The sequence below is a fragment of the Balaenoptera physalus genome, assembly GCF_965194825.1.
Source record: "Balaenoptera physalus genome assembly, chromosome: 15".
Classification (NCBI taxonomy): domain Eukaryota; kingdom Metazoa; phylum Chordata; class Mammalia; order Artiodactyla; family Balaenopteridae; genus Balaenoptera; species Balaenoptera physalus.
The window spans coordinates 9,163,736-9,181,261 of NC_138894.1; the positions used below are offsets into that span (position 1 = coordinate 9,163,736).

The 17,526-nt window shown below is 41.9% G+C and overlaps 1 protein-coding gene across 4 annotated transcripts in view; it reads left to right on the forward strand.

Annotated features, from left to right (window-relative positions):
• The window catches only part of AFF3 (ALF transcription elongation factor 3), a 557,646-nt gene that overhangs the window by 135,379 nt on the left and 404,741 nt on the right, over window positions 1–17,526 (forward strand). The window lies entirely within an intron of this gene.

The window sequence follows — 17,526 nt, forward strand, 5'->3', positions numbered from 1 at the left end:
GAACTTCCTTAAGCCATTTTTTAAAAATTAATTTTTATTGGAGTATAGTTACTTTACAATGTTGTGTTAGTTTCTGCTGTACAACAAAGTGAATCAGCTATACGTATAGATATACCTTAAGCCATTTTTAAGGCTAGATTTACTGGCACAGATTTCTTAGTTTTCCTTCATTTGAGAATGTTTTTATTTCCCCTTTCATTTCTGAAGGATATTGTCACCAGATATGGAATTCACAGTTGACAGTTTTTTCTTCCAATATTTGAAAAATGTTGTGCTTTTTCCTCCTGGTCACCAGGGTTTCAGATGAGAAATCTATTTGCATATGAATTATTATTCCCTTATATATAGGGTACCCTTTTCCTCTGTGCACTTTCAAGAGTTTTTCTTTGTCTTTAGCTTTCAGAAATTTAATTATGATGTGTCTTGTGGATTTCTTTGACTTCATCTTATTTAGAATTCTCTCAGTTTCTTGAATCTGCGAGCTATATCTTTTACCAAATTCACAAAGTTTTCAGCCATTATTTTTTAATACTTTTAAAAATCCATATTCTTCCCTCACCTTCTGGCATTCTGATGTTAAAGAATATGAGGTCTTTTGTTATGGCTCTCAGGTCTGTGAGGCTCTGTTCATTTTTTTTTCAGCCTATTTTCTCTCTATTGTTCATATTGAGTAAATTCTATTCATATGTCTTCAAGTTCCTTGATTTTATCCTCTGTCAACCCCACTTGACTACTGAGCTTATTCAGTGAGTTTATATCCAAAAAAGTATTTTATTATACAATTTCATTTTTATAACTTTTTTATAACTTTTAATTTTTTGTTGAGATTTTGTTTTTCATTTATCTCAAGAGATTTTATTGCATGTTTATAAGATCGTTGAAGCAGTTTCTTGATAACTGCTCTAAAATCCTTGTCAGATACTTCTAGCATCTGATCATCTCAGTGTTGGCCTCAGTTGATTTTTCTCATTCAACTTGTGCTTTTCCTGGTTCTTGGTATGATGGGTAATTTAAAAATTTTATCCTGGACATTCTGATTATTGTATTAAGAGTCTCTTTTTTGAGGTTTAGCACCCAGGCTACTTTTGTGGACTGTGTTACAAGGACATTTGATGTTCCGAGCCTTTGCAGTGCTATTTTGGTCAGCTTGGTTTATCTTGCTCCCTGGTGCTCCTTGAGGAGAAGGGAGGAGTTTCTCCAGGCTGGGTCCCCTGATGCGTTTAGGTTGGGGAAGGGAGTATCTGGCCTGGGGGGAGGACAGGGATGGAGAATGTTTCCCTGGTCAGGTGCTCATTGTGGTGGATTCCCCCTTTCATGGTGTGTCTGGGTAAGGAGGGCAGTCTCAGGCCTGGCAGGTAGAACACTTCTCCGGGCCAGTTTTTGTGGGTGGGGCATGTGATCCATTCCCCCTTACCAGTTCTGCCTTATCTGGTGTTGTAGGTTAACACTCTTATTCAATTTGCAAAAGGAATGAGTCTACCTGGGCGGCCTTCTGTTCGTACGGGTTGTGAGTTAGGAAACACCAGGTCTGGGACACCTTCTTCTGTTCAGTCCTAAGATGCTGTCAGTCTGTGGACTGCGGGACCTAGGATCACAGCCGATTCACCTTACCCTGGACACCATTTAGACTTTTCCTTTGGCTGCCCTTTGTGTTATTTCCAGGGTTCATTGCTGTGCTTAGCAGGAACAGGGAGAAATGAGTTGACACCATCCCTGTTCAGAACTGAGGTCCACAGGTTAGTCCACACAAATGTCTGAGACCCAGTTTGAATAGTCTGTGAAAAACCCAGAGACATATAATCCACCTAAGCTCTGTGCATCAAATGGACTGGCCAGTTGGGAATAAAGAACTAAAGAAAATAGCAAAAGTGAAACCACAGACGTCTCAAAGCAAGACATGATTAATTGCCAAGTGAGTGATATGGACCAGAAACCCTGGGGGCTCCGAGGTGGGGAAGATAAATAAATATATCTCCTGATCTGATCTGAACAATTAATAACCATGGTTGTTCAGTGGTCACGATGCCCATAGGATATGATCTTCCGATGAAAGAGGTTTCTAGCTGGTAATGTGAAAACAGCAGCTAGAAAGTAACATCTTAATACAAGACACCTCCCCCCGGAATCATCCAGTCCCTGCTTTACCATATACTGAGGGAGTGGGAAGCAGGGCAGGGAGAGGTCAGTGGGAGATGGGCAATGGGGAAAACTTCGGGAGAATGGCTTTTATAATGCCTGCACGTGGTGACCAGAACCCTGAAGGCAGTGATTATTCAAAGGCTCAAAAGGTGTCTGGCTGACTCAGTGGGATCTGCAGTTTTGAGAAAACAGGTAGCAAGCCCACCATGTGCACAGGCATGTGACGGTGGGGAAAGCCAGAAGCACAGGGCTGTGTGAAAGTAGGTCATGGGCTTGGCAGCTATTATCAGTGCAGCTCAGAGCACACAGCACGGCGTGATGGTGGCTGGCAGAAGGTGGAGGCCAGGTCCCGAATTAGCCTATCCGAGTGCTCAGGGGGGCACCTGGAAGGCCCACCGCTTTGATGTGTGCTGCCGCTGGTACCCACTCCACTTTGGAACCTGCCGGTGTCCCTTCCCCAGGTGCTCCAAGCACCTGGTCCTGTTTGCAGGGTCCCCGGACTAGGTAGGGTGTAGGCACAAAGAAGAGGAGAGAGATAAGGAAGAGATTTAAAAAAATAATTTGACGTAGATGGCAAGCCTGATTTTTTTTTTTTTTAAATAAAAGATTTGCAATATGAAGCTCAGCGCTTGATAGAAGGAAAAATATTGGGGGGGGGGTTATTATAAGGGTGATAACATTTAGCATATTGTTAATAAAGTGCCACATTCCAGTAGGATACCTCTGAGTTAGTCCGTATGGTGCTAAGGGTTTTTTTCAGTAAACATAAAAAATGATTGTAAATAGTGATATTAGATGCCACATTAGAATGACCTTGTAGTTACCTTGTACTAGTTAAGAACGTGTGAAAATATATATGGTCAGCAATTTCTAGTTGAGTCTGAAAATCACAGCCGAGAAATCTGCACTATTATTATTGTTGTTGTTTATATGCAGTTAGACATTTAAACGTGGGTCCTGGGGGGAATGATTGCTCTGGTGTCCATCAAGGAAAGAAGAGGTTTGCCCCTTTAAAGCCTGCATGTTCACGTTTCATTTAGTGCAAAATCTGTATTGTGCCACTTCATTGGTATCATGGATAATTTTAAGAAGCAAATAAACAACTAAACGCATAATTTTATTTTGGCTTACTCTGCATAAGTTTAAGATCTGTTTACTTTGTTCAACAATAAACTGTTAATCACAAACCATGTGCCAGGGACTGTTCTAGTGAACAAAGCACACAAGAACCCCTGGCCGTGTTTGTTCCATCTACGTCCTTGGAAAATATCTGTGGTCTTGTGATGGGGTGTGGACGCGATGAGGTGTGGGAGGGAGAGGCCATGAACTCTGTGTGTCGACAGGAGGCTAATACGGAATTTAGGAATTTAAAACGGGGCCCATGGTATAAGCACGTGTTCAACAAGAGCGGGCTGTGTTGGCAAACAGAAAGGGGAAAAAACCTAGGACTGATTTTAGGAGGAAAAATGCCAATGAGCTCATTTGTCTTTATCCTGGACACTGTTTTTAAAAACATAATTTCATTTTTCTGTTCAATTCAGCAGTCCACTATTGAGTATTTACAAAGTGCTGGGCTAAAAAGTATTACCTAGAACCGAGGGCTTGTGAGGAAGAATGTTTGTTCTCCATTTTCCTAACTCTCAAATAAGAATATTTTTGTAATGTGATTAAAAATTCTCTTTAAATACAAATATGCCTGGGAAATATGTATTTACACATCAATCTTCCATTACTTTCCTCATCATACTATATTTTCGAGGCAAAAATGGACTCTTCCCTCCACCCTCATACATTTTATTCTCCACGTCAACCTTTGTTCGTCCTATTCCTGATAATGTCCTTATTTCTTACCTTCTTCTCAGAAAAATTGGGCTGTCAGCTTCATCCATCCCTCCAAAACATCCTCTAGTGAAACACCGTCTTTCCCCCCTACAAGGGCACTCGGTGCCTCCTCACACCTGCCTTGTGTTGTTACTAGTTATTTGTAACCTCCCCGACCTGACCTGCGTTGGATTGCAAGTCCCTGTCCCAGAGGACAGAGACTGTTTCTGACCAGTATTCATGCGTTCCTCCCGGGATCACCCACATGGAAGTTCCTCAGTAAATGTTTATTGAATTGTATTGTAGAGCAAACCTTCAAATATTTTGAAGATAATTATTCTGTTCCACCAATTTTCCAGGCCCTCCATCTGCAGTTGTTCTTAAGACTCGTTTCCAAAGCCTTTGCCTTTCTGTTTGCTCTTGTTTGGATATTGTCCTTATAGCGTGTCTAGAACTGAAAACTGTTCTTCCTGTGGCCAAGTACAGCGTGACAACCAATTTCCTCTTTCTGGGGGAAGAAACCACCCACCAGTCTGAGAGGCATCTTGCTTTAATTATCGTGGGCAAATCAAGTCAACCAGGAATTCTTTGAGCGCCTAATGGCCGTGAACCACGCTCCTGGGCCTGTGGCCAGGCCAGCCCAGGTCTGCGTCTAACCTGCTGCCATTCACCTTTGGAAGGCTCACCCGCCTCCCTTGCTTTAGACATTGAGAATACAACAAACAGAGCATCACAGCCCGTTGTTTCCATACACTGAGCGGACTTTCCTCCCTCTGAAACAGATTGAATGTGCACTTTATCTTCCAGGAATCTTAAGAGTTTGCTTCTTTTTTGCTCCTTACGTATGCTTCCTCTGAAAGACCTCTTGGACCTGGAGGATCCAGTCCGTCCTGCTAACACTCCATCCCTGGAGACAGTGTTGCCTTGTGAACACATGGTTGGGGCCGACAACCAGGAAGCTGGTGTTTCTGCGACCCTGGGCTGTATCTTTTGCACTCTGTAAAGAAACACTGGCTCACTTCTGTTTGCTCCTCTCTCCCTCCTTGCACATCCCACACACATACATACATGAATCTTCTGATGTGACAGGCTGCGGAGATACATTTAAGGGAACTGTCACGCGGGATTGTTGTCCTTTGATTTTCATCTCTTTCTGCCGGCCACTCGGAGGTGCTTAGCACGACTCCCTTCCTGTAAAGGAGTGACGCATTTAAAAAATAACTCTGGAATGCCCTCCCAAATTCTTAGAAGTCAACCTTTAATTAAGTAAGGTATCCAGCAGGTCTCCACCCAGTGATGCAGGGACGCGTACGAACACACGCACACACACACACACACACACACACACACAGACCGTGAACCTGAGGGGGCTGTGCAGTTCGTGCATTGGAGACCCCTGTTCAGATCTCTTGGGCAAGGGAAGATGTGTTGTCTTTTGGTCCCAGGGCTCGAACATGGGGCCTGGTATTAACGAGCACCATGCTCAGCCCTTTCTGCTGAACTTTCCATAAGTTGTAACTTTGGTGGGTAGGTGCTTACAATATTTTGCTTTATACTTAAGCTACTTTTACGTTGTGGTTCTTAGGGCATGGAGCTCCTCTTTCCTCTTCATTCAAAGGCAACAGGCGGTGAATTATCATATAATATCAATGAGTTCCTTATTCCTATTCTACTTTCTATTCCTCTCTCAGAAAGTCCTTGCCGAGATTGCCTATCACCACACTCCGGGTATCATCTATCACCTATTGTTCCGTGATGCTGAAGTGTTCTGTCATGAATAGGGATGGATAATGGGCACAAGTGCTCCTGAAATTTCTTTAGTGGCATAATAACGAGTGGTCAAAATTAGGCATCTTTAAGGACTGTTGCCAAATCATTTCAGTTTATTTTCATGTAAAAACAAGGCATTGCAGGAGAGGGATAACTTTTGTGTTCATGTAAAAACAGGTCCTCAAACCATAACTTGCTTATGAAAACTAGATGCAGGCTCCGTGTCAATCAGCTTAAGCTAAACTCTGCAGCAGTAACAAACAACCCCCGGTTGAGTGGCTTCCGATACAGTGGTTTACATTCCAGGTCTGTCGTGGTTCCATTTCAGTTTTGCTTCAGGAAATGTTCATTCCCAGGCTCCAGCTTCTTCTTAACATTAGTGCAGGAGGGCCCTGGCGCTTCCTAACGCTGTCTTCCTGCTCTGGCCCTGGCCTCACACTCAGCTCTTCTCTCAATAGAGACACATCATTCAATTCTTCCTTTAATGAAGGGGTCCCCAGCCCCCTGGCCGCACAGCAGGAGGTGACCGGCGGGCGAGCGAGCGAAGCCTCATCTACTGCTCCCCATCCTTCCCTCGCACCCTGGCCCCCCGTCCGTGGAAAAATTGTCTTCCACAAAACCAATCCCTGCTGCCAAAAAGGTTGGGGACCGCTGCTTTAGTGTCCCTGTAGTATTATATTCACTTGTGCCAAGAGTATCTTTGGACTAATACAGTATATATTTTAAAAGCATCTTTTGTGCCCCCCCCCCAAAAAAACAAAGTATATGAAGAGGAAAAATTAAATGCAATTGGATTCTTCAAGGCTGTTTTATGTATACATACATACGCATATAGAATTCTCAAATTTGCTGTGTCTATTTTTACTAAAACCATCTTCATTTTTGAGTGGTTACAAAATCTGTCAGTATAAAAACATTTGAAATCCTAGCCTCCCCCCACCATCCCCTGCAATAGTGTTAGAGAAGTTTATGTTTACAGCTGCCTATATATAGGGAGAATTCTCTGGACTCTCTGAATATGCTGTAAAAAAGACCAAAAAGGGGCATCTTTATACCCTTTTAAAAACTGAATGCTTCCCACAAGGACACTGGAATGGTTTTATGAAATTCTGTCCTACTTCCTTAAATAATAAAGAAACAAATGTATAAAAAAGTTAGCATGATAATCGTTAGTAAAAATATATTCTTCTGCCAGTCTTCCTTCAGAATATTGTTTTTGCATTAAAATTTAAATTTTTCTTAATATTAAACTAGGCTCAGCCTTGGCTCTCAGAGCATTAGACATTTCTAATGAGGGCAGAAGTCTGTCTTGGAGGCACCAGAAATATGACAAGCGCAGCAGAGTCCTAACTGTGTCAAAATTCGTTTCTACTTGTTTATAACACACATCTTTGCATTTATGGCAGTGTTTCCTATTAACATGGTCCACCATCGTAAGTATTTTTTGGAGGCAATTCTCAATGAAAATGTCTTGAATTCACAGTAGTAAAGTGTCACAGAAGAAACTTAACAGCTTTCTATAACTTTAATAACTTTCTAATTGCTGCCTTGAAGTAATTATGTCTAGAGGACAGAATACTGTATATATTTTATTATCCATCAGTTTCTTTTTTAATGGGAGTTCTGTGCTTTGTACAAGTCAATTATTTTTTGATAGTTTCTGTAATTAATGTTTAATTATATTTTATCATCCTCACCTTACTATATCACCTTGGTGATAATCAAAGCATTTCTAAACACTGTAGTTCCTTAGAGTGTTTTATGTATGTATACTATTACCTTGTTAACATGTCCAAAAGTTTTAGGAGGTATTTATCTAGATAGAGATAGATAGATAGATATCTCACCATTTACTAGAAAATACTTGAAATCCATCTTCTCTATACTTACAAATTGGAAAAGCCCTAAAATGTGAATAAAGATAGGAAAAAAACCTTAAGCAATACCTTCTGTGTGTAATTGTCAGAATGGCAAATTGTTAATTAAGTAGGTTTTCTTTTTTTTTTTTTTTTTTTTTTTTGGTACCACAGGATTTTAATTTCCCTGCATTTGTATAATGCTAAATATATATGAAAATATGTCACTCACCCTCTGTCAGAAGGACTTTTTCTTTGAGGGTTTTGGTTTGTGTGCAATAGAGGTAAAGAATCTGTATCACTTCATCACTCCATTCATGCACATTCACAAAAAGTCCCTGGAATTAATATACAAGGCAAGTTAAGCCATGACCTTGGGCGTGCAGTCAAACCCACAAGACACAGTCTGGGTTCTTACAAATTGTTTGTTACATCTCTCTGACGTCCCCGTCGGTCATGTGGGTGAGAGCTGCATCTCTCCCGCTGTGGACCATTTTCAGAGGCAGCCAGGATCGTGGGAGCAGGCGCTGCGGGAGAGATGCCGACTCCGTACTTGGGTCCTTCCCACGCCGTTCTGTCCCCCTCTCCCGCGTGCATTCATCTCACTGTGTTGGTTCTGCAGTTGTTGCCATCCCTCACTTTGTCTCTCACTTTCACAATTTCCTGCCTATTTGCAACAACTGGCATTCCCCCTCCCTTCCATATGAAACACAGCCCCAGAAAGGGTATTATAAAATAACTTTCTCAGTTCACTGGTTAGCCACTTCTGTACAGGATGGAATAGTACATTTTGGTCAAGTTGAGAAGTTACAGCTATTCCTGATCCTCCGTCTTCGAAGGTTTGTAGTTTGGACATGGAAGGATTTAAAATGAACCACAGTGTGTTTTTATTTAAATGGCACGTCCTCTTCTAGGTATTTGCAAATGGAATAGATGGTCATTTTTCTGAAGAAGGAAAGAGAAGTAGCTGTAGGAATCTGTATTAGATGCTTTCTCAAAGGTATCTTGCCTATAATTATTCCAAAAATGTTGTGAGTTAGGGAGTATTGTGTCCATTTTTTACAGTGGAGGAAAGGCTAAAGATATTAGATAGTCAATCCAGAGTCATAGAGCCGCCAGAAGGCACAGGTGGCATTGAATGTGTCACCCTACTACTCTGTCACCAAATCATACAGCCTGTCAATGTGAGGGCACCTTAGTAGTTCCCACAATACAGACCCCTTTTCAGATTTCAGGGCCCAGGCAATGCCGATGATCTCTGTATCCTAAGGCCTGCTGTTAATTTAGCCCTAGAGGGTGCTTGAAGTTCCCAGTAATGACTAATCCTAGTGCTTCCTGAGTACCGGACACTGTGTTCAGCACGTTTCCTACATTTTCTTACTTAGTCCTCTTACTGACTCTACGGAGTTCAGCACCGTTATTACCTCCATTTTACAGGTAAGGAAACTGAAGCCCAAAGAGGTTAAACAAGTCACCCGAGGTCACATAGTAAGTTAGAGAACCAGGATTTGCACCGAGCTGGCTGTTCTCAACACCCACATTCCCAGCCACTAGGGTCCATGGGCCTTGGATTAGTCAGTCCTTTGCGTGAGAAACAGAAGGGCCCTGGCAAAGGGAAGTGTGTCAAAGGAGAGGACTTCTGTCTTTGCACCCTTTCCAATCATAAATAATACAGTTCAGATAAGGTTTTTATGTTAGGTAGCTATTTTCCTAATAAAGCTTAGAAATAATAACATGCAGGATTGGAAAATGAGAGAAGGAGGGAAAGCAAGACATTGGAGGACAGGTCAAGATGAGCATCTTCAGGATGGGGGCAATGGGACAGAGGGAACCAGGTGAGGGTTTGGGTGCTTAGAAAGCCCAGGACTTTTCTGAAGTGGAAGGGGAGAAACTGAACTCTGCTGGTACCTCTTGTCTCTAAACAGGGCAAGTTAGCATCTCACTTTAATTCCTCCGGACAGTCATTCTCAGAGAATTCAGTCATTCCAGGTGTGCAGAGAAAATCAAGTCATTGTAATAAGACAATATTTACAAAGGAACTGACCATTTATAACCTTAATTTCTCCTCAAATATCTCTTTACTGACCTTGTGTCTGTCCGTCCTATCTGTCTGTCACTAAGAGGTTGTAAACGCCTGACAGTAAATTGCAAATACAGTGCAGTTTGGAAATGGGCTGTGCACATCTTACCAAAATATGGGATTTCATCATGTCAATGAAAGTGATGGACAACTACTCAGATCATAGGCAGAGCCGTGGGCGAATGAGCATTTGGCAGAGTTAGAGAAGGTTAGTAATGAGAGAAAAAAATCAACCAAGAGGATGGCCTGGTAGGTATTTTGAAAAGGAGAGAAATCCTTGGAAGAACCACAGACACTCTCAATTATTTTTGCAAAAGAATCCTCTTTATGGCTCAAAACTCAGAAGGATGTTCTCAAGGACAGGCATTCCATTTTTGTCAGAAAAATTATTTTGAAGAATAATTATGCCTTGATTCATGCTTTGCTCAAGACAGAGTGGGTATTACAATTAGAATATTAAAATGTTGAACTATAAAATAAATTTTCTCTCTTAGTTTTTAGACTAAATAAAAACTTATGTCACCACTTAGTGTAGACCCTTAGCATCTATTGTTGGTGGCTTAATTTTCCTTAGCACCTTTTTGGCACAAAGTTGGATAATAAGGATGCCTGTGCACACAGGCACATATGTTTGAATGTAGGTATATATATTCTCATTATTATCTAATTTCTTGAACATTAGTTCTCTATCTGCAAATTAGATTTTATTTGCTGTCCCAACAGGAAGTGTGTCTCTAATTTCTCAGGAGTACCATAGAACTGGGAGGGCAAGAAACATATAAATGAGACACAGTTTTAAGTTAGCAGACCAATATGTGAGTTTGATTCTCCTGTTGTGATTATGCATTTGGTGTTTAAGAAATGTTTGTAAATGGATGGATACATTCTCCATTATGAGTTTAAAATGGTTAAATTTTTTAACCTTAATCTCTTTTAATTTTGTAAGAGAAAATGATTTCGTGGATATGACAATTCATTGAAAACACACACTGAAAAAAACCCACTAAATTTTTATTTGGCCATATTATTTTCATTATTACTAGTAGTAATGAATGACTGTGATCATTCATTCAAAGAAGAAACAATTAGTTGTCTCCCATACTCTAGGCACTGGAGTACAGAATACTGTGACTTTATATCTCTTTTACCAAAGAGAATATTCAGATTCAACACATTTCCATTCTTTCCTTCCTGGAATATCTGTCACATATTCACTCCACACCCACTTTCCTTTAACTTGTTTCCCTCTTACTTTTTGACGGGTTAAAAAGCAAAAACAAAAACCTAGAAACCTAACCACAGATGTAGAAATACTTGGCAACAGAAGGAATGGAGAGAGAATTCACTTACTCTTACGTTACATTTGATGTTACTGCACAATTAGTCGTGTAGTTCTTTGTCCAAACTGAATTGATGCAGTTGCACATGTAATTAAGATTTAGCTATAAAATCACTTTGTTAGTAATGCTTTCTTTGTCTCTTATAAAATCAAATTGCTAATATTAGAGATTTGATTGTTAAAGTTTCTCTGTAATGGCTAGGGAAAATATAAAAAGGGGAGTGTTTTTTAAAGTACTTGGGAAGAGTGAAAAATATCACTTCATGGTTATTGTGTAAAAAGACATTTTATTCCATTTTTTGGTAATTGAAGTGTTATTTTAAGAGCTGTAGAAGACATACCTAGACGTCTATGAGTGTTTTAGGATGTTCATACACCAAGTGGAGTTTACATCCTTCCCCCAAAGTTTATCTTTCCTCCTGTCTTTAGGGGAACTAAAAGGAAACATCTTTTACTTGCAATGCAAACAGTTAAATAAATAAAACCATTTCGATACATGAATGTGACAGCAATGAGATATCCAAAGTGGGTATGTTAAGTACTTTTACATGCATTATTTCACTTAATTCTTGACAGCTCCATCGGTTTGGTCATATTATTTTCCCATTTTACACATGAGAAATCCGAAACCCAAGTAACTTGGTAAAGGTCACCTTGAAAAGGACCTCTTTTTTTCCAACTAAAACTTTATTTGGAGCAATTAAATTGAGGATACATCCAGAGGTTTCCCACCCATTTTTTCCCCCCAGAATTCATCTCCCTCTAGTTGAGAGGATTAGATGTTGTCATGAGTTAACGGTAGGAAGACACGGTTTTGAGGGGGCTTTTGGTATGTCTTTTTTTTTGTTTTGTTTGTTTTCGACCCAGTGGTTTTCATTCTCAGATGTTTTCCTACATGGACTGCTGGTTTGGGATAAGGGGATGGTAGCTCTGCCCTGGATTTCCTGGGCTGTGTCTTCAGGACTTTCATTCTTTCTCAGGATTAGGCAGGGAGGCCCCTTTGGAGACAGCAGGAGAAGCTCATTTGCGGGGGTATGTGTTCTTTCAACAAGGCCCTTGTTCTCCACTGTTGTCGTTCATCATCCTTCTCCCTTTGAGTTTTCCTCTTCCACCTGAAACACGATTGAATAGAACAGCAAGAAAAATGCATGCTATTTGCATACAAAGCCCAGCAAGGCCCTCAGATTGGGCTGCAGAAGCTGAGACATGTAAGGGAGCAAGTATTGATAGATGGGACCGGGGCACCAGGGGGAGTTGTTGCAGGATTTAAGTGAGAGAGTGTCTGAGACCTGGAGGTGCAACGGGGTGAGTGCTGTAGGATCTGAACGCCGCAGGCAGGGAGCCATCAGGCCTTCCTCAAGGAAGGAGGTAGACACGGGCAGTCACAACCTCATCCAGAGAGCTCGGAGCTCCGAGGGCCCCAGACTGAGGACCTGTACGGTGACATCTCCTTCGTGCCGACCAGCGTGGGGGAGGGAGGTCAGCCAGCCCGAGTGAGAGGCCCCTGCGTTGCAGAGGACTGGAAAAGTAATTTGGTTTTATTGCTCTTACATCGAGCATCGTGACCTTCTTTGCGTAAAGGAGTTCCGCCGCTCACTGTGTATGGCCTCAATCTGGATGCCTGCTCTTGGCTGAAGGATACTCCATGCCGACTCCCTGCTCACCCTTCCCGGGTTTATTCTCCACCAGCCCCTTCACTGGTTCCATGCACTGAAAAAACTGAATGTCTCAGTATTCCCCGCGCACCCCCAGGCCACGCTTCTCACCTCTCTGGAGCTGCTTTCCAACCTCCCATTGCCCAGCTGCTCCTAAAGGCTTTCCTCTTGATCTCCCTGGTCAGACGCAACCTCCACTTCCAGTGAAAGCTCCACACAGTTTGCCTACATATACCTATTTTTTTTCATTTATATTCCATGAACTTGCTTAGATGTGCTGCTTATTTTTCCAGTCTGTTATAGTACTTAATACAGGGCTTGGCACATAATAGGTATTGAATAAATATTTATCTAATGACTGAATAAATCAAATAAGACATTCATTCACACGAGGGGAACAAAATGTTGCCAAATAGAAGCCCATCAGTGACATGTCTTAATAAGGATCCTTTTCTCTAGGATGCAGGCAAGGCCCTGTGGGTGATACACAAATGAAAAGGCATAGTCACTGCTTACAGGTTGGCGATCAGTTACTCATTTGATTATAATTAGGGATTAAAGCTGCGTGAGATTCTCCCGTCTCCTAAATAGGTTATGAATGACCCTTCCACACACGCAATCTTGGTATTGTCATTTCTTTAACAAACTATTTTACCCAAGTATCAAAAAATGTAAACTTTGACCTAATTCCTATTCATCTATTACTGATTTCTAAATAGGGCTGCCACATTAATTCTGGATAACTATCAATCTGCAAGGGAAGTGTCATGTCTGAGTTTGAGGCATGTTAGGGAGAAATTCTGGAGACATTGGTGCCTCTTGAACCCTCAGCAGGATGTCAGAGCCTCCCTCTGGACCATCACTGTATTTTGGGTTCACTGTCCTTCCCTCTGTTGTATGGCAGGAGAGAAACGCCTCTTCGTGGTAAGGGCTGTGTCTCTCAGCGCCTAGAAGGCTCCACAGGGCACACATGTGACGCATTTAGAAAATCACTGAAATAGGTAACTGAAGAATTTCTCTCTGTCCAAAATTTGGTTAACTGGCTTTGCACAAACATAGTCATTTATACTAATCATTCAGCACGTGTATTTTTTTTTTACTTTTATTGAAGTATAGTTGATTTACAATGCTGTATTAATTTCTGCTGTACAGCAAAGTGATTCAGTTATACATATACACACATTCTTTTTCATATTCTTTTCCATTATGGTTTATCACAGGATATCGAATATAGTTCCCTGTGCTCTACAGTTGGACCTTGTTTATCCATCCTATATATAATAGTTGCCTCCAGCACGTGTATTTTGAATGCTATCCAGGCCTGTGCCGATGTGGGGCAGAGCCCTCTATCATATCCCTCACACTTTTCCTGAGAAGCGCTGAGTGGTTGGTAAGATTTTTGTTTACAGCCTTTGCTTTCGAACCCCAGGCATCTTCCAAATGCAGGAGTTACTTTCAGGGGACATGGCTTCTCTAGTGATTACTTATCCCAGAGTTTAGAACTGAGCCATCTGTAATATACCTGTGAACTAGGCTTTAGAGTCAGCAAGAAGCTGATTGAAGGAATCGTTGTTTGCATAACCCAGGTCACAAGTAGTTTCCCCGGTGAGGGTGAGACTGATGGCGTGGTCCTCGTTTTTCCCGGCTAGACAGCAGAGGACAGAAATTGAGCAAATGGAAAACAGAAACCATTCCCAGTAGCCTTCATGAAGAGGAGGAAGGGCTGGACCTGACCCCCTGTGATGAGGACCACTGGGGATGCCTGGGTGGGCGGTCTGACCTCACACGTGAGAAGGTGTGATGGGAACCAAGAAGACTTGTGTTTTCTGACCTCGGCTCTTCACCCATCTCGGGAAACGGAGAGGGGGTCATATCTGCCACCAGTCTTCAAGGAGAATGTAGACACTTTCCTCAGAGTTCCACTAACATAGTGGTTTTATCTGGTCAAAGGACTGTTTTCTTGCTGCTTGTTTTGCTAACTAGACATGTAGATAGACTTCCACATTTGTGTCTTCTGCATCCGTATATTAACGTGATCCTGATGATGTCTGAACAGAGGGAGAAAGAGACACTTGATTTGGAAGAGGAGAAATGCCAAAGGAATTTTCAGTAAAAGGATACCAGCTCTTAGAAATCACATTTGTCTCCCAGAACCAGCTAAAGGCCATTCTTTGATCGCTGGTTCCTCTGTGCTTGGTTTGTATCTCTGCATCAGCCCTCATCGTTCTGTATTCTGAGTTACCTCTGTATATTCACTCATCTCTGAGGACGAGGTCCTCTTGGGAGGAGGGGGTCACGTCTTGCCTTTGTTCCTCTGGCATTGGTGCAGTGCCTGCACGTAGTGGGTGTCTGTTATCTGTGGGATGCCTAAAAGGGTGAACCACATTAATGAGCATATGTCACAGATTCACAAACTCCTTAGGACCCAATTTTCTCTAAGTCTGTCTAAAATAACCCAACAGGTAACCTCTTAAGGTCCATTTCTTTTCTTAGTTGAATGTAAAATAACATATATTTAAAGCTGTGATTATTATATTTTAGCTTGAAAAAGAAATCTCTTTCTGGATTTGGGTCCTGTGAGCCATTGACTATATGTCACCCCAGATAGAGCGGAGCTCCTTGGGAGTTCTGTCGCTCACTGCCTTGTCTTATCCTCCTTTGAACCACCAGGGCCAAGTGTGGTTCGTAGCACGTTAGTACTGCAAAATGCAAAAATCAAAAGTAGTAGATAGAGCATGTTGACTTTTTCCTAGAATGTCAACTTCTTGACCTGCAGTGAAAGAAGGGCTAGTTCTTGCTATGTTTTCTTCGGTGCTAGAGCCCCTGGCAGATGGCGTAATTTGATGGGGATGGGAAGCTTTCACCAACCTCTGCATTTCTGAAGAAGCAGGAATTCAGATTCTCCACCACCAATGAGTCTGCTTGGCCTTAAGTTGAGTTTTTGTCTAATCAGTCCTACTTCAGTTATTAGGAGATCCCTAAAAATACGGATGTTATTCCTGATTAGGGCAACAGCTAATACATTTAACAGCTTTGATTTTCAATGAGAAATATTCACATTGTGACAACATGCAAAGAATATAATCAACTCCAACTCAAGATAATCAACCCCAATGCTAGTTTTGGCCATTAGAACAAAGAGTTAACGCGGGTTAGGTTGAAAGCCAGCGTTCAGTCTAATGTTGATGAACATGTAGGCAAAAATTGCAAATAGAGACTTCAGTGGGAAAAATGATCTACTGGTCCCAGTTTTAAATAAAGTACTAATCTGAGAGAAACAAACAAGAAAGCAAGCACCAGAAGACTCCGCAAGACGGTCATTAGCTCCATTATTACATGGGAGGCTGTGAACAGTCAGCGGAGGGGTAATAGGAAACTGATGAGAAATTATTATTCCACGTTGGGCTTCTTTTTTACCCAAGTTGAATTCATTAGAAATAGATCACCAGGTAATAATCTGACAGTTATTGAGGGCAGTACATCTGTGAAAGGAAAGAAAGGATCTTCACTAAAATGAAGAAAAACCCTTTCACTCGATAATCTCTCATTTTTTTCCAGAGGAAAAGAGCTCTTTTGGGCTTGAGAAGAGGACAGTGTCACATTTTCTCTTAATGATCAAAGAATCATTGTACGTATAATAACATCATCATCCAGTGAAAATCGGGTATATCACCTGTGAATCTTCCCAAGTCAGTGGACTAGTGTGTTTCTTACATTTCCCAAGGTTCAAATAATGGTGAACTAAACCAGAAGCATCAGGCTATCACCCTCTTCTTGGTATTTGTCCTGGAGCCACGGAAGGGTCCTCGGGACTGCAGACTGTTCCTGGGTCCTCCCCCAGGACTCGGTCAAGGTTTTGGAGTAAGGGGGCTAAGTTGTATTCGTTTCCCTTGCTGTGCGCTGTCTGCAGCTTTGAGGTCCTGGGGGCTGTTTCTCTTCCACACAGGCGTGGCATATGGTCAGGGAAGATGCAGTTGACCCTTTTGATCAGTGGTCCCTGGCAAACTTTGAACAGGGATGGGACTTTAGTGAACTTTTGAATGGCTGTTGAATTGGGAACAGGCTGGGTCTTAGTCACGACAATCACTTTTGTGATGGAGATGCTGCCAAAAAATATTGTCCTCCAACACAGAAGGGGAAGGATGGGTTTCTTCTGTTTTTTTCCTCCAAGTCTCATGTGACTGTTTCCCAGGGAAGGAATATATGTTGGGAGTGAGACACAGATGGTGGTGTCACTGAGCCAGGTGAGCAGTGGGACGGGACGGGGAGGGTGGTGTGGAGCAGGGATTCAGTCGCTGTGCCCCTTCTCTGCTGGGAATCCCTTTGCTGTAGAGAGGAGGGGGTGGTGGTTGCAGCCAAGGCCAACTTGGAAAACTTCCTTGGCTTCTCCCTTCCCCCCAGTCAGGGCTCAGGGTTTCTCTGCGAGTTAATAGCACCATCCTCCAGCATGCTAAGCTTATACCTGCCCCAGGACCTTTGCATTTGCTCTGCCTCTGTCAGGAATGTTCCTCCCCTACCTCTTCACAGGGCTGTTTTTTGTTTTTGTTTTTGTTTTCTTCCTCTTTGTTCAGGATCTCAGTTTATATGTTACCTTTATAGAGAGGCTCCTTCTGGCCACCGTATCTAAAATAGCCCCCCAGCAGTCCCTCTATCACATCACCCTTATTTTCTGAAACTGCCTTGTTCATTAATTTTTTTCTCTTTATTATTTTTGTTTTCCTCCCTTGCTCTTCCCCATGCCATCTGGAATATAAACTCATTGTCATGTGATGCTAGGAGAGCAACTAACGCTTAGCAAGTGTTTAAAAGGCATCTTCTGAATAGATGAATAACGAGCATCTTACTGTAATATAACATGTACTCCAC